At 51.0% G+C, this 17,469-nt stretch overlaps 2 pseudogenes; both read right to left on the reverse strand.

Annotated features, from left to right (window-relative positions):
- Positions 1-8,625: 8,625 nt before the first annotated feature.
- LOC136375016 (zinc finger protein 436-like) lies at positions 8,626-9,407 on the reverse strand (annotated as a pseudogene).
- A 5,316-nt stretch (positions 9,408-14,723) lies between these two features.
- On the reverse strand, positions 14,724-15,714 carry LOC136375018 (olfactory receptor 14A16-like; annotated as a pseudogene).
- Positions 15,715-17,469: the final 1,755 nt, after the last annotated feature.

Below are 17,469 nucleotides of genomic sequence, written 5' to 3' on the forward strand. Positions count from 1 at the left end.
CTTGCAAAACTGGCAAAACCGGTTTCGGGCCACGGCCACTCTATCCACTCTGTCCTCCAGCCTATTCACATGCTAATTACTGAGGAATCCGCGCCTCCTCTCCCCCCGCCCCCCGCCTCAGCAGCGCGGCCGACGGACGCGCTCCGCCCCGCCCCTGGCCCCGCCCCTGGCCCCGCCCCTGCCCTCGAGCCGGCAGTCCCGACCCCGCCCCCCAGCCCTGACACCGCGTGTACCCCGCCCCTCCCGCCCCCGCTGCCCGCCGCCGCCACGCCCCCCCTCGCGCCGGCGCCGATCCACCCCGCCCCCAGCGCCCCCCCGCTCTCCGCCCACCCCGCGGCTCCGGCGGTGCCAGCCACAGGCACCTCCTCGGCAAAGACCACCCCGCCGGCTCCGCCGCCGTCCGCACAGACCCCGAGCGCGGCACCCACGCCGCCTCAGCGCTACCCCGCAACCACCCTCGATCCTGCCGACCCCCGCTGCTCACACCTCCCACGCGGCAGAGCAGCCGCAGCCGCGTGTGCATGCTCCCTCTGCAGTCCCGTGCTGCGCGCCACCCCCCGGCCCGGACATCCCGGGTCCTGCAGACGGCTCCTGCCACCTCTCTCTCCCCCTCCCCCTCCCTCCAACCGCAGCAGTGACCACGGGAGCCGCAGACCCCTGCTGCCATCCCTTTCCCCCCCACCCCACTCAACGTTCTACATGCTGCTGTCACACGGACCCCCCCCACCGCCGCGACCCCCTCCCTTCCCATCCCCCCAGACACCCCTCTCCCCCCACCCCGCCTCCCCTGCCCAATGAAAAGCCGGCATCCCGAATTCGCCGTGCAAAAGTTCCTGCTACAACATATTCATCCTCTGATAGCACCCCATCAGATTCGGACTCTGATTCAGATGACCATTGGGTACAGACACGTAGGCAAGCAACACAGGCAAGGGACTGGGAGATAGCCCAAAACATCACAGCTTTCCCTGTCATATTAGGAAAAGGCAAAAGAGGAGGCTCTTCACACATAAAGACATAGGACCCTATCCCTTACAAGGAACTCAAAGAACTCTGTACAGCAGCAAAAGAACATGGTAGAAGTTCTCACTTTTTTAAAAATCTGCTGGAAGCTACCTTCTCTGCTTACACATTTGTACCACATGATATTAAAAATATTATCAACTGCCTTCTTACCCCTACTGAATACATGTTATGGGAAAGACGGTGGAACAAACAATTAAAAACATTATCAGACACCTATCATAATGATCCAAATCAGAGGAACCTAACAATTCAGCAACTTGCTGGAGAAGGTGACCTCCAAAAGCCCCTAGAACAAGCAAACACGCTGCCTGAAGCAGCTCTACAAGACATAGCTAATGCTGCAAAGACGTCACTGCTCCTCACACCTGATGACTCTGTTCCTACACAACATTTTTCTAATATCAAGCAGGCAGTAAATGAAAGCTTTGTCCAATTTATAGACAGACTTAAATTAAGCCTGGAAAAACAGATAGAAAGCCCAGAGGGGCGAAAAGAACTTTTAACAAAACTTGCTATGACTAATGCAAATGAACAATGTAAAACTATTTTAAGAGCTTTGCCCTTAGATACTGAACCAACTATTGAACAGATGGTTGAAAGCTGCACACGCTACGCATCCACGGAGAACAACATGACCCAGGCAGTTGTCAAAGGTATTGTAGATGGAGTTTCTGGTGCGTTTGCAGTAGCACTGTCGAAGGAGAATTCCCGTTGTTTCCTGTGTGGAGAACTCGGACATTTTATCAAGACGTGTCCAGAGAAATCACCCATCCAGGACTGTCGCATCCAGAGGTACCAGAGACCCCAGCAGTACCAGCAGCATCCGGGAAACTCCCAGCAGGGCGCGGTCAGGCCCCGCGTCCGAACAACAAATCAAAGGCCACACCATCCCACCCAAGAGCCGAGAGAGTGGAGACATCGCGGCACGCCATCCCAGGGGAACCCAGAACACATGAGAAGGACCCAACATACGGACCCTCACAGACGGGAACACGTCGCCAGTTGGTAACATCGCTGTCTATTAACCTTGTCGAGAAATGTTTTTATCGTATCCCCACAGGAAAATACGGACCCCCAGGAGGCCCGTCGGATATCCTTATCCTGAGTGACACCTTCTGAGGCCCAGAGCAAATTTCTGTACTGCCGGAAATACAAACTGTGCTTCCTGGACAAGAAATTCTTGTTCAACTTTGCTGCACGGACCCTCCCTTTTTTCTTTCACAGGGAACACCGATAGCACAAGCATTCCTGCTTCCACAGAACCACCCGGAACAGCTCCCACTCAACCCGACAGTGATGTGGGCACAGATTGTGGGCCCAAATAGGCCAATCATCGAGTGCACCTTGTTCTGCAAAGGAGAGAGTCCACCGACCAGGTCTGCTCGACACAGGTGCGGACATTAGCATCCTGGCCCGCTCTGAGTGGCCAGACAACTGGGAACTGGAGCCAGTGGCAGGTGTAATCTCTGGGATTGGTGGAGCTGCTGTTTCCATGAGAAGCAAACACAATGTTGTCATCAAAGGACCCGAGGGCAAGATGGCAACCACCCGGCCTTACGTGGTAAGGGCCCCCATCACCCTATGGGGACGAGACCTCCTATCCCAATGGGGGGCGTCCATCCGAATCTCCAACCAGGATTTCTGATCGGGGCCACTGAGAGAAGCGCGCCACCAGCCACTCCCCAGCTTACCTGGAAAAGTGATACACCGACCTGGACTGAGAAGTGGCCCCTGTCAAAAGAAAAACTGCGCGCACTAGAGAACCTGGTAGGGGAGCAACTTGCCAAAGGACATATCACTGAGACAACCAGTGCCTGGAACTCTCCCATTTTTGTCCTAAAAAAGCCCGGCACAGACAAATGGAGATTACTCCAAGATCTACGCAAAATTAATGAACTCATTGAAGACATGGGACCCCTCCAACCCGGCCTACCCTCACCATCGATGCTGCCCCGAGATTGGATGCTTACCATCATTGATATAAAGGACTGTTTCTTCCATATCCCGCTTCACCCACAAGGACGCTCCACGGTTTGCCTTCTCTGTTCCATCTCTCAGCCAACAAGCCCCACTCAAGAGATACCACTGGCTGGTCCTTCCACAAGGAATGAAGGCATCGCCATCGCTATGCCAATGGTACGTTGCACACATCCTGTCTCCCATAAGGACCCTATTCCCAGAAGCAATAATCCACCACTATATGGACGATATCCTAATCTGTGCTGCAGAAAAAACCTACCTGGACCAAGCTGTTAAAAAGACCATTGAAACCATAGAAGCAGCAGGATTTGAGATTCGTGAGGACAAAGTGCAGCACACCAGCCCATGGAAGTACCTCGGCCTCCTTATCCGCGAGAGGACCATCGTACCCCAGCAACTCACCATCCGAGACAACCCAAAGACTCTAAGGGACTTGCACAGCCTGTGTGGATCTATAAATTGGATACGCCCCCTGCTGGGGGTCACAACAGAAGACCTCGCCCCCCTCTTCAATCTTCTCCTGGGCAATGAGAGCATGAACTCTCCCTGCACCCTCATGCCAGAAGCCCGAGACTCCATCGCCAGAGTCCAGGAAGCCCTGTCTTCACGTCAAGCCCATCGCGTTGAGCCCAGCTTGCCTCTCCTGTTTGCCGTTTTGGGCAAAGCCCCTCGATTTCATGGACTGATCTTCCAATGGGACTCCCAACTCAGAGACCCTCTGCTGATACTCGAATGGATCTTTACAAACAACCAACCCACAAAGACAATCACCACCTTCCAAGAAATAATAGCATATTTAATAAAAAAGGCCAGGACTCGCATCCGTTCACTTGCAGGGTGTGAGTTCGCATGCATATACTTGCCATTAACTGCTGGTAATCTAGAGGATTTGCTTCAGACCAATGAGAGCCTCCAGTTCACCCTAGATAGCTACACAGGAAGAATTTCCATTCACATGCTAAAACACAGACTTTTCAATCGCGATGTAGCCTTCCATCTGACCCCAAAGTTAGTACAGAGCCGGTCACCCTTGGAAGCCATAACTGTCTTCACAGATGGCTCCGGATCATCCCACAAATCAGTAATGACTTGGCAGAACCCAAAGACTCGAGAATGGGAGTCAGACATCCAAATAGTGGATGGATCTCCACAAATCGCAGAACTAGCTGCTGTTGTCAGAACCTTTGAGAAATTCAAAAATGAACCTTTAAATTTAGTCACAGATTCAGCCTATGTTGCTGGCATAGCTATGAGAGCTGAACATGCTCTCCTCAAAGAAGTCCCTAATCCAAAATTATACCAATTAATTTCTACACTCATTCATTTAATCTCCCATAGAAAACAGCCCTACCATATCATGCATGTAAGATCGCACACTGACCTTCCTGGTCCCATTGCAGAAGGGAACAGGAAAGCAGATGCGCTGGCCATGCCAGCAGAGATTGCAAATGTCCCTGACATCTTTGCCCAGGCAAAACTGTCACACACGTTCTATCACCAAAATGTACCTGCCCTCATCAGGATGTTCAAGCTCTCGAAAGATCAAGCAAGAGCCATCGTCGCAACATGCCCAAACTGCCAAAACTACCAAATACCATCTATGGGTACTGGAGTTAATCCCCGTGGACTGAACAGCTGCCAACTGTGGCAAACTGATGTGACCCACTTCCCATCCTTTGGGAGATCCAAATATGTGCATGTGTCAGTTGACACATTTTCTGGAGCAGTGTTTGCATCGGCTCATGCGGGAGAAAATGCCACCCACACCATCAAACACTTTCTCTTGGCATTCTCCACCCTGGGAGTCCCCAAAGAAATCAAGACAGATAATGGCCCAGCCTATGCCTCCTGAAAGCTGAAAGATTTCTTCAATCAATGGGGGGTAAGACACAAGAGAGGTATACCCAGCAACCCCACAAGGCAAGCCATCATTGAAAGGACTCACCAAACCCTCAAAAGAACCCTCCACCAGCAGCGGAGAGACACAGAAATTCTGTCGCCCCTAGAAAGACTCTGTAAGGCTCTCTATGTCATCAACTTCCTAAACTGTACATCATCAGAGCCTGACCCTCCAATACTCTGCCACTTCTCAAATTCATCCCAAGCTAAGCTCACAGAAAAACCACCAGTGCTGGTAAAGGATCCTGAAACACACCAGATCTTGGGCCCTTTCAAATTGATTACCTGGGGGAGAGGCTATGCCTGTGTCCAACTGCCATCTGGCCCAAAATGATTTCCAGGAAAGAACATTAAACCATACCTGAGCCCTGCTAATAATGCTCCCACAAACACAGACAAAAATCCTCCCGAGTCAATCACAAGACCTCCTCAGAACCAGACCAGCTCGGCTTGGAGAAGGAGACGTCGCCGGATGACCCCAGACCAGAAAAGAAACCGTCCCATCACCCGACAGCAGACGAGACAGAGCCGAGCAAGATGCCCAGAAAGAAAAAAACCCAAGCCATAGGCCAAAAATAGTCTGTCCAAAAGTTGATCCTCAGTTTACGTGTTTAACACCCCTTTTTGTCACCTCAAATTATTCCCTTCCCTCAACCCCTGCCAAACCTCCCTCCCCCTCTCACCACAAAGCTAATCACTCTTGCTTATATTCCCTCTCAGAAGCCCCATCCCTGTTACCTTTCTTCACACTCAACATCCATCCATGCGAACATACAGAAACTAGAAGGATTAGTAAAAGACATAAAAACAGAAGAGTCTCTGGACTGGGTCGACAACCTCTTTGGACAATGGGGATTGACAGGGTGGGTGGCCTCCTTGGTTAAAAGTGTTTTATGGATTTTCATTGTGATTGTTATCGTAATGCTTATGTTTTCATGCCTCCTACGCTGCTTTAAAAGAACGGCTGGTGAGGCTTTTTTACTAAATATAAAAGGAGGAGTTGTGGAGGTGGGCGAAGCCCCGGCTGCTCTGCCCTGGAGAGAGCCAAGCTGAGGAGTCAAGGAAGAATTTCGCAACTTCAGCCAGAGCACCTAAGACAAAGGCAAACCTCCTAGCTACGGTGACCTGGCTGGAGACCCACAAGGCCCCTCGGGATTTTATGTAGATCTGTTACAATTGATTGGTTCTATACCCTTTTCCTCCCACCCTGGTGTCCCATAAAAACCCCTGAGTTTCCTCTGGTCAGCAGAGGTTCCTCGTCCCTGGATCCCTTTCGCTGGTACCCTCTCAATAAAGTACCACCTGCGGAAATTCCATACGAGACCTCTCTCTCTCTCACCACGGCCGGCTAAAAGAGGGGCTAACTCACAAGGGCATGAGCTAAGAGCACTGAGCTGAAATCACTGAAAGCTGAAACCACTGAGCTGAAAAATCACTGCTCTGCCTGCCAGATGAGAAGCCCCTCTATCCAGCTGAGGAGCACCCTGACCCCCCAAGGAGCTGTTTCTAGCGAGACATCCTTTGGGGTGGCTGTGGCTCTCTGGGTCCCAAGCGGCGGACCCCATCCACCAGCTGGCATAAATATTTGGGACCACCAAACCAAAAGACCACCAGCCCAGTGTCTTCCCAATGCAGATCACTGGGAATGTAGGTCACCAGGGCTCTGCCCAATGTGGGTCGTCTGAAGCAGGATGATGTTGGAGCAGTGCAGGAAGCTCTTCCCACAGGTGGGCCACCCGCAAGGCTTCCCTTACCAGTGCATCCATTGGTGTCTGTGTCAGGGTCCGCAAACGTATGCGGGGAACCTGATGGTTCGTTTTGGGATCTCAGAGTGCAAAAGACACAGCGGGGGACAACTCAGTTCATACAACAAAAAATGCACCTTTATTTAGTGCCACCAAAATGTGATAGTGGGGAGAGAAAACAGAGAATAGTAAGGAAGATAAAAAAGAGGGGAAAGGGGATTATAGCTACCAACGTGGAGGGACGAGTCCTCGAGGCCGAGATGCCTATAGACGCGATCTTCTTCAGTGGTGTGTACACGAAAGGGAGCAGGGGTCTCCAGGGTTTTATAGGTTGGTCAAGGTGGGGACCAAAGTGAGTGGCACAAAGCCAAAGCCGGAGCCACCTGTGGTGAGGCAAAGCAAGGGGCCCAGAGCCAAAGCAGGAGCCACCTGCGTCGAGGTTGGGTGCTCAGGGACAAGCTGCACACCGTACGTGCCGTACTCTGGTATGGACGGACCAGTTTGGGCAAGTAGCCTTGGCTCAGTCCACTGTAACCAGTTCCATTGTTCTTGCACTCCGTTCTCATGGAGATGCATATCAGTCCTCCAAGACTTCGCAAACATTCCACCTCAGCCAGGCCAGGGCTCCTTTCAGAGTCTGGGGTCTCAGTCCTCAGTCATTGGAGATGGTCGTGAGGCATATCACATCCTTGGACAGACTCTGACAGTCTGTTAAAGCGAGAGCTCCTGGACAAGCTCTTCCCACATTGCTGATGTTAGCTGTCAAGATCCGCTAATGCAAGCGGGAATCGTGATGGTTCGTTAACTTATCTCAGACTGCAAACAACAACACAGCAGGGATTTCAGTATTCATCAAAACAAATGCACTTTTATTAGTGCAAACATCAAATGTGATAGAAGGATTTGAAGGGAAACAAAGGATAGCAAGAAAAGAGAAAGAGAGGGTTGGTATAGCTACCAATGGTGAGATGAAGTCCTCGTGGTCTGGCCAATAGATCTGTCTTCTTCCATGGAATGATGACAAAGTCTTTGGTTAACTTAGGGGTCCTTATAGTCCATTCCAAAGCAACAGGCAGTTGGCCAAAAGGTGGGGAAATCTTCACGGTGTGTTCATTTCCAGAACTCAGAACAGGTCAGCTGTCAGCAAGTGCAGCGTTAACTCAGAGTGGTATAGCCATCATCAAGTGCAGTCAATTCACCGTGACTTGCCCATTGTTTCTGCTCAGGTTCTGATGTTCCAAAGGAAATGCGTGCTAGGTTTCTCCATTGAACACACCTGCAGGCAACAGTTGGCAAATGTCCCACCTCAGCCAGGCCAGCACTCCTGTGTTGGGGTTTTAGAGTCCTTTTAGGGGTTTCGGTCTCGGTTCTTGACGATGGTCGTGAGGCAGATGAGGGATCTTTGGACCATCTCTTACATTAACGTAGGAAATACATAATCACAGAATGATTATATGTGGTGCTTTATTGAAGAGCTCTGGGAGTCGGGGTACAGACCCAAATCCAACTCCAGTGAGGGCTCAGAAGGTGTACAGTCTTATACCCTTATACAACTCTATGTTAATCATTAAGCTCCCCATTGTTCTGTTGTGTACACCCAAGCATGAATTTTGGTAAATATCTTCCCTTGTGATTCTCACGATTATGGTTTAAGGAAATAATCACATTCAGCTACCAACAATCGTTACAATTATATCATCTATCATATGATAATTAGGTACAGTTTCACCTAACCTAGCAGAGAATAGCTTTATTTGTAAGATACATAGGCCTAAGTACAAATCATCCTAATCCTCCCTCCCCTCTGATTACCCAGGCAAAGTTCTATTTGATTTGGTTAAAACAATAATAGCATGAAAGCCACATCCTGGTTACAGTGAAGCTGATGTTCTATTCCCCAGATTTGCAGCTGCAGAAATCATTTTAATTTTGACCCTATACACTATCACTGACACTCATTGGGCCATTTTCTGGTTTAGATCCTCTGGTGGTGGTTCAAGTGGGAGCTTCTGGTGAGGATCATCCCACATTCCCCACACTCATAGGGCCTCTCCCCAGTGTGGATGCGCCAGTGGCTGATGAGGTGGGCTTTGTGCTTGAAGCCCTTCTTGCAGTCGGGGCAGTGGGAAGGGGGTCTCCTCTGTGTGAATGTGCTGATGCACGGGGACATCTGAGTTGGTCTGAGACCTCTTCCTCCACTGGGGCACCCATACGGCCATTCTCTGGTGTGGATGCATTGGTGGATGATCAGGTGGACTTCTGGCTGAAGCTCTTCCCACACTCCCCATACTTGTATGGTCTTTCCTCAGCATGGATGTTCAGGTGCCAGATCAAATGGGAGTGGTGGCTGAACCCCTTCCCACATTGCTCACACTCGTAGGGCCGTGGCCTGGTGTGGATCCTCTGGTGCAGGAGGAGCTCTGAGCTGGTATGAAACCTCTTCTGACACTCGTAGGGTCTCTCCCTGGTGTGGATCATTTGGTGGATGATCAGTTGGGACTTCCAGATGAAGCCCTTCCCCACACCTGTATAGCCTTTCCTCAGTGTGGATGTTCTGGTCAAGTTGGAGCTGTGGCAGAAGCTCTTCCCACATTGCTCACACTCATAGGGCCATTCCCTGGTGTGAATCCTCTGGTGACAGATCTGGTGAGAGCTCTGGCTGAAGCTCATCCCACATACCCCACACTTGTAGGGCCATTCCCTGGTGTGGATCATCTGGTGCTGGATCAGGTGGGAGGTGCAGCTGAAGCTCTGTCCACGTTCCGTGCACAGGATGGGTCTTTCCTCCTAAGAGCACCCTGGGATGGGTTTGGAGCCCATCCTCATTTGGGATCTCTGGGGCTTTTTCTCCCCGTTGGATTCCTGTGCTGTGGAGCCGCTCAAAACAGCCTCTTCCACGAGGTTCTGCCATGAGGATTTGTCTTCCCTGGTCTCCATCCTCAGCTCCTTGTCTGGGGGAGGAAGGACAAGGATAGGATGGGATTTGCCTCCGTGCCACAGGGAAAGGGAAGGAGAACCCCCCAGTGCATCCCCGGCAGGACGACATCGGCAGTGGGGTTGTCCTGCAGCCGGGGGCCATGCTGGGCTGGGAGATGGAGGAGGACAGATGGGGAAAGGGGCACTGACTTCCTCCTCACCTGCCTGGTTATCCCGGGGCATCTTCCTCTTCCTTGTAGCCTAGAATAAAAAACTAAAGATTAGACTGTTGGGGAAGATGAATCAGGGAAACCTTACACATATGATTGCTTAGCAAAAGATTTTGAAAATATGAAACCTATAATCGAAATAGAAATGAAAGCTGACTTTGAGTTGTAGGATACTGAGTCTTAGTTACTATATAACTTGAAAACAATAGTCTAGCTAGCTGAAGGAGAATCCCTTTTGACTGAACAATACCTTTCTGCTGGCTAAGGGATCCAAAGGTCAATGTAGCAAAACAGAAGTCTAAAGAGTAGTTTTTAGAGTTTAAAATATAACACAGTATGGTAATATAGTAGTTCTTATAGGATGTATGTAGATTCTATAGGATTTTGTGTCTTGTATTGGTTGGTCACTGTAAATTAGAATATTCATCACAAAAGAAGATATAATGTATTGTAACAAGGACCTCGTGCTCTTACCTCTCCTCTGAACTCATCTCTTACCCTTCCTGTTCCCCCTACTTTTGCTCTCTCTTGTTCTCTTCCTCCTGCCACCTTGCTCTCTCGCTCCCTTCTCTCAGCTCTCATCCTGCTGTTCTTTCTCCCTCTCTCTTTGGGACTTCCCTTCAGCCCAGGTAGGTGGCTGAAGACAAGGCCCTTTTACCCACGACCCTTGCAATAAAACCACATGTTCTAGAATATACAGGTCAGCAGAATTCCTTGTCCTAGCCGTCCGCGGATTCTCCTACATTAAACAAAAAATACAGTAGTAAAAAAAGGTCCAAATCGTGGCTGCAGTCCTCTTGGGGTGACAGATGTGGTTTTCTTGAAACAACGCTCCTGTAGAAGGATGTAGTTTTCCTCTGAAGGTCCAGTGTTGGTGTAAATGGGTCTGCTTCTCTGGGAATCCAGCGGAAACAGGCTGCTTCTGGTGCGCAAAATCTCAGATTATATCCAGGTAGGAAGGCTTGGCTCCTCCCTCTGGGTGGAGCATCTCACAATGAGATGATGTAGTTTTATCAGTCATGCAGTGAGACTCAATGGCCCATTTACAGAAAATATCCTCCTGGAGAGAGGGTGGGTTGTGGAAGAGATAAAGAACACTGCCCCACCTGGTTTTAACAGCTGGCCCATTAACAGACGATATCCCCCAGAGTTAGGAGAAATGGGCCTTGGAACAGTTCTTACTTGGGATCTCTGGTGGGTTGTTTCAAACTGCCACACTGGGGAGAAGTGGGACCACGCTGGGAACTACTGTGAGCAGGTTGGAGTGACTGGTCTACACCATGGACAACTGGGCATGACTGGGAGCAGGCTGGGAGAGACTGGCATCATACTGGGAGTATGGACTGAGGCTATACTAGAGGCAACTGGGAGAACTGGGAACACACTGGATGAAAGTGGGAGCAACTGGGAGAAACTGACACCATGCTAAGAGCAAACAAGCTAGCCCAATCCCCACCACGGGGGGACCTGCATCCCCCCACCCCCTGCTGCAGCTCTGCTGCCACTGAGACCCTCCCAGAATACTTCCTGGGGACCCCCTCTGTGTCCCCCCAGGGGGCGTCTACAGCTCAGCTTTGCACCCCTGCAAGCACCAAACATCCCCCCAGAAAACCCCAAACACAGGGACCCCCCAGGATATTGGGGGCGAGCTCCCCCTCCCCGGGCACCTGCGGGATCGGGGCCGATGGTCCCCGGGGGCTGCGGGTTCAGGGAGCACTGGAGCTGCCCGGTCCCTCCTCTGCTCTTCTTCCTCCCGCCTCCTGCTGCTGCTCTGCCTCTTCTTCCCTGCTCCTCCTGCTCCTCCTCCTCCTCCTCCCCCTTTCCCTGGACATCTCACAGTCATGAGAGGAGCAGGGATGGGGCAGGGGACAGGTTGGAACACAGAGGCCAGGGCACATTCCTTAGAAATGGCATCACTGGGAGTGACTGGCTTGTACTGGGATCATACAGGGACTGGGATTGTACTGGGTTTGTACTGACATCAGGCTGGGATCATACTAGGAGCAGCTGGGCTCATGCTGAGGGAGACTGCGATCACACTGAGGGAGACTGGGATCATTCTGGATTCATTCTGGGAGAGGGGATCCTGCTGGGGGCTATTGTGGCCATGTTGGGGGAAATTGGCATGTACTGGGAGTTACTGGATGCATGCTGGGGGTGACTGGGATCACACTGGCAGAGAGTACAACTACACTGAGGCTGACTGTGAGTGGTTGTGAGCAAATGGAATCATAATGGAAGGAACTGGGAGGGACTGGGAATATGCTGGAAGGAACTGGGCTACACTGGGAGAGACTGGGAGTGACCGGAACAAATATGACGGTGAAACGGAGCAACTGAAACCATCTGGGGGGCAACTGGTTCATGCTGGCAGCAACTGGGACCACACTGGGCTCATCTTTGGATCATATTGGGAGTGACTGGACTAACACTGGGAGTACCTGAGAGTGACTGGGAACATGCCCTGCACATCATCCCTGTACTGGGCGTGGCTGGGAGCAATTGGGGGCAAATGGCATCATACTGGGACTGACTGGGTTGATCTAGCTGGAGGGAATTGGGACCATACTGGGAGTGATTGGAACTAACTGGGAATATACTGGGACTATACTGGGAGTGCTGGTGTGTGACTAGGATCATACTGGAGGTTACTGGGCTCATATTGGTGTTGAGAGGGAGCAAGTGGGATCACACTTAGGGCTGCTGGGAGCAACTCTCCATGATTTCATGAGGCCCGGCTGTGTCACAATGGACCTTTGCTTCTGATATGTAAGAATGTCCCCTTGGCCCCCTGGGGACTCACAGTGTCACTGTTGTACCCTTGGTTCCATGACTCCCTGCAGTGCCACAATTGTCCTTAGGTTAGACAAGGCCTCAAAGTGTCATCATGGTCCCATGGGTCCATGAGGCCCTGCTGTGGTAAAATGGCCCTGTGATTAAACAAGGCCCTGCAGTGTCACAATGGGCCCTTGGATCCAGTGGGTCCCAAAGAGTCCTAATGGTCTCCATTGTTCCATGAGGCCCTGCAATGTCACAATGGATCTTTGGTTCCATGAAGCCCCACTGTGACACAATTGTCCCCTTGGTACCATCAGAATGGACCCTTTGTTTCATGGAGCACCACAGTATCAGAATGGTGCCCATGGTTCCACAGGGCCCCCCAGTGGAACAACAGACCCGTTGTTCCATGAGGTTCCTCAGTGTCACCATGGAGTCCTTGGCTCTGTGAGGCTCTCCTGTGTCACAATGGCCCCTTGGGTCCATGAGGCCTTTCTCTGTCACAATGGATTTTTGGTTCCATGAGTTTCCACAGTGTCACAATGGTCTCCTTGGATCTGCAGCATCACAATGGACCATCAGTTCCATGTGGCCTTGCTGTACCAAAATGAATTTTGGTTCCATGCTGCCCCACAGTGTCCAAATGTCCCCTTGGCTCCATCAGAGTCTGCAGTGTCACAATGGACCCTTTGTTCCATCAGGTTCCAGTGTCACAGTTGACTCCTTGGGCCCATGAGGCGAAACTGTTACCAAATCTCCAAAATATCAGAATAAGACTCCTTAACACTAAACTGGTGTTAAAAAGGGCATCATTTATTCAAGGCTGAGATCCAGCAGGAGATTACACCAAACCTTACATGGACACGTGATTCTAAAAGTGTGTTGCTTATATAATTTGCTAAGTGTGTACTACAATTTATCCATTTCCATAAAACCCACTTCTCATTTATAAAAATGGAAGAGGAAGATTTTGTTATAAATGCATATTATAAAGTAGGCTTTTCACAAAAATTTAAATGAATCCTATATGTATAATGTGAGATGGTTTTTCTAGCTTCTTTTTATTCTGGTTTAGAAAAAGTGATGTGATGAATATGTATAGTTTTGGGAGGTTGTAATATAGTGTTAAAAGTAAAATACTGTTTTTGTATCATGTAAACTGGCCAAACCAGAAGATAGAGGGGGTCCTCCCCCATATCCAGGTGAAGATAACAGTGAACCAAAGCTCCAAGAAGGAATTTATTGATCTTCTGTTATCAAAAAATTGGACATGAGGTGTCCAAGAGGTGCGACGAAAGAAAAAAGAGTGATAAAATGCTAAATGAGTAAAATGGGGCAGGTTTGGGGCTTGAAGCTAGGAGGGCATCTGAACTCAAATGAATGTTTGAATAATGCATTAAAGTCTACTGAATATGTAACATACTGACCCATTTAAACCAGTCTTCTGAAAGGGAAGGGTGTGTTTTTTGGCTCCATGCCAGATAAACCGCAGCAGAGATTCTGTTTTAATTCTATTTCCTAATTGTCCTTATTATTTTTTTATTAAAACCAGTAAATTTTCTAAGGAAGTGAATCTTGTTGTTCATATTGAGAGAGCCTGGGCAAGGAGGCTGAGACCCCAGGCCCTGCCCTGAGGCGTCAGCGCTGCCCCAGCAGTGCCCATGGCCTGTCCCTGCTGCAGCCCCGGCACTGCCACCCCCAGCCCTGTGCCCGGCCCCGAGAGCACTCAGGCCCTACAGCAACACCAGGGCCAGGAGGGCAGCGGGGCAGGGCCACGGGAGCAGCACTGCCAACACCAAGGGCTGCTGCTCCTGGCCACAGCTGCTGTGCCAGCCCTGATCTGCCCCCAGCTCTGCACACAGACATTGCTGCTGCAGCTGCAGAGAAGGGAACTAAAGGGGCATCTCTGCAGAAAACTGGGCTGGGAGATCCTTGAATTCCTTTAAAGCCATCAAGAGTGCAGGCCCTCATTGACACAGGTTGTGGCCACAGTGAACATGGAACGAAACAAACTGAAAAATCACACAAAAAATGACATTTATTTGTGGATGAGAATAAAGGAGTAAAAAAAAACACTTTAAATTGAAATCAACATCAAGTATGAAAGATGATTTTTATTACAAGCGATTGGCAGAAATTGACCAGCAGTTTAATGTTTCTGGAGCCATCCAGTCATCAGTGTCCACACTGCAGCCTTGAGCTCCTGGTTCCTCAGGCTGTAGATGAGGGGGTTCAGGGCTGGAGGCACCACCGAGTACAGAACTGACAGAGCCAGATCCAGGGATGGGGAGGAGATGGAGGGGGGCTTCAGGTGAGCAAACATATGCCAGTGCTGAGGAACAGGGAGAGCACAGCCAGGTGAGGGAGGCAGGTGGAAAAGGCTTTGTGCTGTCCCTGCTCAGAGGGGATCCTCAGCACGGCCCTGAAGATCTGCACATAGGAGAAAACAATGAACACAAAACAAACAAATACCAAACCGGCACTAACAGCAATGAGCCTAAGTTCCTAAAGTAAGAGTTCAAGCAGGAGAGCTTGAGGATGTGTGGGATTTCACAGAAGAACTGGCCCAGGGCATTGCCATGGCACAGAGGCAGGGAAAATGTATTGGCTGTGTGCATGAGAGCATTGAGAAAGGCACTGGCCCAGGCAGCTGCTGCCATGTGGGCACAAGCTCTGCTGCCCAGGAGGGTCCCGTAGTGCAGGGGTTTGCAGATGGACACGTAGCGGTCATAGCACATGATGGTCAGCAGGAAATACTCTGCTGTCATGAAGAACATGTAGAAAAAGAGCTGAGCAGCACATCCTGCATAGGAGATGTCCCTGGTGTCCCAGAGGGAATTGTGCATGGCTTTGGGGACAGTGGTGCAGATGCAGCCCAGGTCACTGAGGGCCAGGTTGAGCAGGAAGAAGAACATGGGGCTGTGCAGGTGGTGGCCACAGGCGACGGCAGGGATGACGAGGCCGTTTCCCAGGAGGGCAGCCAGGGAGATGCCCAGGAAGAGGCAGAAGTGCAGGAGCTGCAGCTGCCGCGTGTCTGCCAGTGCCAGCAGGAGGAAGTGGCTGATGGAGCTGCTGTTGGACATTCCTTCACTCTGGGCATGGTGGACTGTTGAAAGAAAACATTGACAAGATGGGACCATCTTCTTTGAGTCAATCCTATATATGGTTTTTATAATACCATCAAAATCACTTTTCCTCCTCTGAGGGAACTTTGCTAAACATTTCTGAGTACAAGTTTCTGCTGCTGCTGAATTACTGCCTCACCTTCAGCATTGCTCTCAGCCTGAACACTGGGGAGCCCAGAGGTAAAACAGAACCTGTGCCCCAGTGCAGTAGGACCTGCTGGTCCCCTGACAGGTTCCGTTCCCACATCACATCTCCCTCTATTTCAGGGTGATTGCAAGTAAAACTTTCTTGAAAAATAAAGTACACAATCCTAAAGCTGCAATTTCAAAATTAATTTCCCTAAACTTTTCTCTCCTTTTTTTTTTTTTTTTTTTTTTTCTGTGTTTCTGTAAAGGTTGGGATATCTGGGGTTCTCTCACTCCCTACTACCTGGAGTTCTGCCTAAAGTTGGATCTGTTTCTCTCTATCCAAGCCTTGTCCCTGCCAGTGCTCCCAGAGCCCAGCCCAGCCCTGGGGGCTCAGCTCTGCCCTGCACACCCCTCCCAGCACAGGCCACTGCCCAGGGCCATCTCCCTGGCAGCAGGGCCTTAAGGGCAGCTCAGACAAACAGAGATGCTGCAAGCCAGGGTGCTGCTGGTGCTGTCTGTAGGTAGAGGAGGGTGAGGAGGCACTTTCTGAGGGAGCTCTGAGGCAGATCTGCTGATGCCCAGGGTGACAGTGCAGGAGTGTCAGTGACACAGACAACCCTGAGAGCCCCTTTCCCTTTCCTTTAGGAGAAAGCTGAGAGCAGCCCTGGCCATGCAGCACCATCTCCACAGCAGCAGGAACCTGCCCTGATGGGGGTGGCTCCTTCCACCTCCAACTTCTCCCCACAGCCCATGGGGAGCTGCCAGGCAGGCTGAGAGCTGCCCCTGGCAGGTGGCCCATCCCCTGGCCTGGCCAAGAGCCCTCAGGGCTGCAGCACCTGCTCTGCACGACAGCCCTGGGCAGCCCTGGCTGCAGCCCCAGCTCCAGCCCCTGCAGCCGTCCCTGGCAGCAGGAGCCGTCCTGCCCTGTCCCTCTGACGGTGCCCAGGGCAGCCCCGCTCTGGAGCACATCCTCCCCCAAAGCAGAAAGGGCAGCAGAGCCATCCTTACAGTGCTGTCAGTCTTGTCCTGGGGCAGCTTTAGGAGATCCCTGCAGCCAGAGACTTACTGTGTCAGAAGTGGGGAAGATTTCTCCATGAAGAAACTCAGAGATTTCAAATGGTGTGAAGATTTCTCTGTGAATAATTTCAGAATTGTCCTTCCAGTTTCTTTAAGCCTCTGTCTGCTTCACCCCTCTCAGGTACCTGCAGGCAGTGCCCTCAGCCCTGCTGGGCTGGGAGAGGAGCTGCTCCTCAGGAGAAATGTCTTTTTGAAGCTCTTCTTATTTTCCAAGAGCTGCATGGGCATGACTGGGACCATGCTGGGAAGAACTGGGATTCCCATGAGGAGTGACTGGGACTATACTAGGGGCAACTGGGTGCAACTGGAATCACACTGGGAGGAACAGGGAGCAACTGGAACCATGCTGAGGGCAACTGGGATCTTACTGGGATCACAGTGGGAGAGGCTGGGCCCATGCTGAGGGAGACTGGGATCATACTGGATCATGCTGGCAGCAACTGGGACTGCACTGAGGGTGACTGGGAGTGGCTGGGAGCAACTGGGACCAGGCTCGAAGAAACTGGGGACAACTGGGAGTGACTGGGAACACGCTGGGAGCAACTGGGATACACTGGGAGAGAC

This window comes from Sylvia atricapilla, unplaced genomic scaffold (genome assembly GCF_009819655.1).
Source record: "Sylvia atricapilla isolate bSylAtr1 unplaced genomic scaffold, bSylAtr1.pri scaffold_72_arrow_ctg1, whole genome shotgun sequence".
Taxonomy (NCBI): Eukaryota; Metazoa; Chordata; class Aves; order Passeriformes; family Sylviidae; genus Sylvia; species Sylvia atricapilla.